General features: G+C 35.1%; 1 protein-coding gene across 1 annotated transcript in view; it reads right to left on the reverse strand.

The window, feature by feature from the left end:
* GATA3 (GATA binding protein 3) overlaps nucleotides 1-5,649 on the reverse strand; it is an 82,178-nt gene extending 76,529 nt beyond the window's left edge. The window contains exon 1 of the mRNA XM_033959710.1: nucleotides 5,448-5,649. The gene's annotated coding sequence lies outside the window, so the exon portion shown is untranslated. The remainder of the gene's footprint in view (nucleotides 1-5,447) is intronic.
* Between the last annotated feature and the right edge of the window lie 351 nt (nucleotides 5,650-6,000).

The raw sequence follows: 6,000 nt of genomic DNA on the forward strand, positions 1-6,000 counted from the left end.
TGTGATGCCTTAGAGCTAAATTTTCATAAGCTAGCCTTGCCTGGTGCTAAGACAAGAACGAGCACGTTGTCCAATAAAGACAGTTCACACTGATGAAAAAATAATAATAATTCGTTTATATATAGGCTTTAGAGTCCAAATATCATCATTATATTCATAACTCACGAATAGATTTTCCCAAAATTTGCTAAATGTCCCATCATTACTGCTTGATTGGCTAGGTTGGGAAAGAACTGAAATTAAAGGAGCCGATTGTTCTGGTATCAAGTATTTAATTCATCCCCTCCCCATCCCCCACCTTTCCGAAATGAACATGTGTAGCTAAGATCTTAACCTGTGCACACTTCAATGTTCAGAATACTTAATTGTTGATTTTGTGGAGTGTTATAGAATTCTTGTTTATGGTTTGTGCTGTTCTGGATATGGAAATAATAAAAATACATTGGATAATTGATATATTGCCTATTGATTGTTGATTTTTTAAAAAAATTTGTATATCTACAATGTATTAACTGAGTTGAGATGATATTCTTTGTAAGATTTTTGTTGGGTATATTTTATTTTTAAAACTCAAAAATTATTCAACATTAAAAATATTTTGGGAAATAATAATAATAATAATAAAAAAGAACTCTGAAACGAGTGTGAATAAAAACAACGGTATTTAGATAGATCTGTGCGGAAGGGGTGCTGAAAAGTTCTCAGCCCAAACAACCAGCTTCCCTAAATTCTTTATTTTGCCACTGTATCTGAAAGGAGTGTTATCTTATTTCATTAAGCCATTGTTTCAGATCATTGCTTGAACCCTCTTGTCGTTCTCTTCTTGGTTGGGCTGAGAACTTTTCAGCATGATACACAGATGGATAGATAGATGGATGGATGGAACGAACACCCGAAAGAGTCTAATGTGAATCTGAAGGATTTTGGCTATCAAGTGGCAAATCTGGATCTCACAAATACCAAAAGAAAGGAGGGGACGGTTTCTTTTAATACTGCCTTCATCAAATGAGGTTGTAACCGATCAGTTCAGAGTCCTTCTCAGGGATGCTTTTTTTTGCTGACATAGGAAACTGAGATCTCATATTCTAAAGCGTCTCTTTGAAAGGTGAAATAGAATCTGATCCACACAATTCTATCTTTAGAAAACAGATTCAATTAAGGTAATAAATTAAAGATAATTAGGCTGCAAACGAATCTGCATAAATTTACCCAAGCAAGCTGTAGCTAGACCTTGGTAAGATCAAGAAATTGGTGGCATGCATTTCACCAAGGGCAAGCAAAATATATGTTTACAGCATAACGAATATGTGCCTTTTATTTTAAAACATTTTTTTTTTTATAAATTTGAAACCATGGTGCTAACATTCCATGCTTTTTTTTTAAAGTCTTTTCGAAGAAAGATAATAAAGGAGGTGCCACAAATTCACTATTAAAATATTTAATCAATATGCAGATTTATTTAATGTAGGCCAGAATGGAAGTGACAAAAAGTCATTCCTATACTATACATATAGGATATTGGACTCACTGCCTTTCCAATTAGCTCACAATTGTAGCAAATCACATTTTAAGAAATAAAACTACAATTATTTATCTGGAGATATTATATATTCCCTAAAATATTGCAACTGTAAAAATGTTTAATGCTGCTAAATTAATAAGAGAACAGGCGCTTTCTTGTTTTAATGGTAGAATTCTTTTAAAAACTTGTACTGTCTTGCTGAAATCAAGCCTTTAGTTTTATTGATCTGCTGATTTCGGGGCTATGCTTTTCTTTTCTTCAAATAAATATTTCCCGGTAATGCAAAGGTTAACTATCAGCGATGACTTCTAATTGGCACAGTAGCTGGTTTCATACACCTCAATGTCCTCCAAAGTATTAAGGAACTATTTAACATTTTTATTGTTAATTATAATGATTCTAATATATAGGAAATAAATATTTATTACATTCTGTTCTTACAACGTGAGTATAGTTTTTCATCAGCAACCAGAAGAATAATTTTAAAAATATGCTGAAATAGGATCTCTTCTTTTTAAAGAGGGTTTTGTCTGTTTTTACCAAATCTAGCACCAAATGAATGGCTTGTAATGTTTTCAGCTCACTATTTAATGTTTGGGGGGGGGGGGGATTGGAGAGGGAAACAACATTATAATCGTATTATTGACCTGTGGCATTATGAAAAAGCTACCGGATACTGATTAAAAGGAAATTTCGCAAATTAAGGGCTTTAAATTTTAAAAAAGCAATGTGGTTCATCTAGGAAAACTAACTTCGTTTGCAAATCTACATCAGTTACGCTGAATACAAAGTATGGAATATTAAAAAATGGAACAGGTGGAGTCAAAAATTTTAATTAAATCTTACTCCGCTTAGAATAACAGAGAAGTGATTTTTCATTCGGCGCTTGCCTACTTGTTTTATGGCGTTTTCTTGCCTCTGACTTTATTTTAAAATATTAGGCGAGGTGGAGAATTATAAATGACTCCGTCCTTATCTGTGCTGCTCACATATCCAGGATCAGAGGAGCTGATTAAGAAAGGAGTCACAGGCAACGTTGGATTCATAATGATTTAGAATAATGAATCCTTATCTCTGCTTTCCAGATTATCAGCCTTTCAGCTCCCAATGTTTTGTTACAGGGGATAATTTATTGCATCTAATAATACGTCACAATGAATCTGATGGGAGAAAGTGATGGCCAATGTTGTGAAAAAAAGGTCCCTTATATTTTATCCTGTGGACAACGAAACTGCCTTTTACAGCTTTTAATTGGGAAAATATAAGTTAGATCTGATAAAAGAGGAGTATAATCTTGCAGGTTTTTTTTTTAACCACGGTCCCCTTTAATTAGTGTGTCAATTTCAAGCTGAAATTAACAAAATCGACTGAGAGTGGTGCTTATTTTCTCAGGCGTCTGCAAGATCCTAGTTTTGCGTGACTTATTTATTAAAGGGAGTAAACGAGATAATTAATCATTAAAAAAAAAAAGAAACCCAAGGCAGTGCAGCTTTGTATATTATTCGCATCTAAGAAACTTTGCTAATAATGCTTACCCTCCTCACATCCATTAAATATTGGATTATTATCTTTGGAAAAGTATCAGCCATGATAAATTCAAAGGATACTGTTAGTTGCTTTGCTTCCTAATTAATCCAGTTTGCTTAGCTTTGCAAACATGGTTCATTTTTAACTGCCATCATCCCCTTTCATAAGTATCCCATAATGAATAAATAATTATAGCAATCTTTTTTTAACTAACAAAAACAATTACAGCATCTGACGTTTATTTACCCTCTCTCCAATGATTACGTCTTAAAGAAGAATTGTTTAAAAAAAAAAAAAGTTTCCTGCCCTTTTCTGGGGGAAGAGCACAGCTGAAATGAATTCACATCATTTCCCAGTGTCTTTTGTTTTATTATGAAAATAAAAACGATACTACCCAGTAAAGTTTTAGGAACATTTGGGGAGATTTTAGTACATCCGAATCTAGTTGTAATAAATCCGGAGTATTTTAAAATTTTGTGGTTGCTGGACATTGATATCTCAAAAATCAAAGATTTCCATGCAAAACGTCTTTTCCCCGTCTTGATGTATATCAGGGGTGTCAAAGTCCCTCCTGGAGGGCCGCAATCCAGTCGGGTTTTCAGGATTTCTCCATTGAATATGCATGAGATCTATTAGCATACAATGAAAGCAATGCATGCAAATAGATCTCGTGCATATTCATTGGGGCAATCCTAAAAACCCGACTGGATTGCGGCCCTCAAGGAGGGCCTTTGACACCCCTGATTTATACCCTTGAAAGTGTTTGGGTCTGTCTGAGAGCACATGTGCTTGCTCCAGCAGAGTCAAACCTTGTTCCATTGGGGGGGGAGGTGCTGGTGATCGAGAAGGTTTCTCATTTGCTCTAATTTAGGAAGTCTAAGCGCTTCGAAGAAACACTTGCCATGTGCTAGTATGCGAGAGTCCCGGGATTTTGGTCATTACTTTCTACTATAATCTTTTTTATGTTCAAACATTTTATTGAAAGTAAAAATACATATACATATTATACAGAAAAATATTCTTTACAAATGATTTCACAAATGTTAAAATTCTAATCCATATATTCTATAAAATTCTATCATTCCTCCAAACATTTTATATAATAAACCATAATCCCCTGCTCACCCCCTCTCACACCTTCCCTCCCCACCTCCTCCTTTCAAATATTTTCATGTCCCCCCTCCATCCCATTTCACTCCCCTCCATCCCATAATCAATTCCCCCTCCCCTGATGAAAGGTGACAAAAAAATAAAAATAAAAAAAAATAAAGATCTGGAATGTAATTTAGACAACCTGAGAATTAAACTTCTTGCTCTAGGTCAGGGGTGTCCAATGCCGGTCCTCGAGGGCCGCAGTCCAGTCGGGTTTTCAGGATTTCCCCAATGAATATGCATGAGATCTATTTGCATGCACTGCTTTCAATGCATATTCATTGGGGAAATCCTGAAAACCCGACTGGATTGTGGCCCTCGAGGACCGACATTGGACACCCCTGCTCTAGGTGAAAGGTTTTGAATATAAGGATCCCAAACTTCCATAGGCTTATTGAAATCATATGAGTTCAACAGTAATTGTATCATGTAGTTTTCTATAAGCCTTAAATAAACTATCAATATTACACCTGACCTTTTTTAAGCATCTGGCTAGAAACATGTTACCAGTAAAAAAAAAAAAAAAAAAGAGGACTAACATAGCTTTCAATGATCAAGTTGTGACTTTGTGTGATTTAATTCAAATTCCTTTGTCTACAGGTATAAAACACATCATAGTCTCCCTTTGGACTTATTCTCGTTGTGGGTTGTTGTTTTTTTTTTTTTAATGTTCAATAATTTTTTTATTCAGTTTAAAAAAAAAAATATACATAACAAAAATCTTACAAAGAATATCATCTCAACACAATACAAACACAATAAAGTACCTCCCAACACTCCCTTCCCATCCCCCCTTCCACCCATCCCATTTCCAAATATTACTAATAAATAGTGCTTCACTTTCTGATTACAAATGTAACGAGTTCACTACAAAACTGCCCGCTCTGACCGATAACTGCTGTATATAAGGTTCTCAGGTCATCCAAAATTTACTCTGTTTTTATGATTTTTTTTTTTTGTATATATGTTTTGTAGGCTTGTGTGTCCAGGTTAATCAGGCTGACTGAGACCAAATTATAATTCCATGTTGCAATAATAGAAATCTTTTATATAAAACATCTATCCAGAAATGTAAGGTATCAGTTTTAAATTCTGTTCATTTCTAGGATCGGAACCGTTAAGCGCAGATTAGCATCGACGAGGAATAGAAAAGAGTTTTGCCTGTAGTTGAAACACGCTAATGTTGCTTTTTGGACCATTTCCCATCCCCAGATGAACATTCAATTTTCCAGAATTATCTACATACTTAAACTCGCTTTCTCCGTTCCTGTGCCGAGATAAATTTGCATAATATTTGCAGCTGTAATTAGCCGATGCACATCTCTGAGCTGCTCCTTTGTTCGTAGTGCCTGTGATGTTCCATTCACGTCACTTTTGATCTTTAATTTAACAGCATCTCGATTCTGGACTGTTTATATCTCTGATCTGCGCTCATGGAAGTCTTGAGAGAATACAAGACAAAGAAACCCTGAGGGGGGAAAAAAAGGAAATAAACTTAACTAACCATAGCTTCGAAAAGTTACTTTAATGTTCAATAATATTTATGGAGTTTTAAAAATAAAATATACATAATAAAAAATCTTACAAAGAATATCCCAGAGGAAGTAATTGCAGAATCCACCGTTCTAGGATTTAAGGGTAAATTAGATGCACATCTCCCTTGAGAAGCATACAGTGATATGGGGACTAAAACTATGCCAGGGTAGACCTGGCGGGGCCTCCGCGTGTGCGGATCACCGGACTTGATGGACCCAGGGTCTGATCCGGAGATGGCAATTCTTATTATCTCAACTCAGTTA

Source organism: Geotrypetes seraphini, chromosome 9 (genome assembly GCF_902459505.1).
Source record: "Geotrypetes seraphini chromosome 9, aGeoSer1.1, whole genome shotgun sequence".
In the NCBI taxonomy this organism is placed as follows: domain Eukaryota; kingdom Metazoa; phylum Chordata; class Amphibia; order Gymnophiona; family Dermophiidae; genus Geotrypetes; species Geotrypetes seraphini.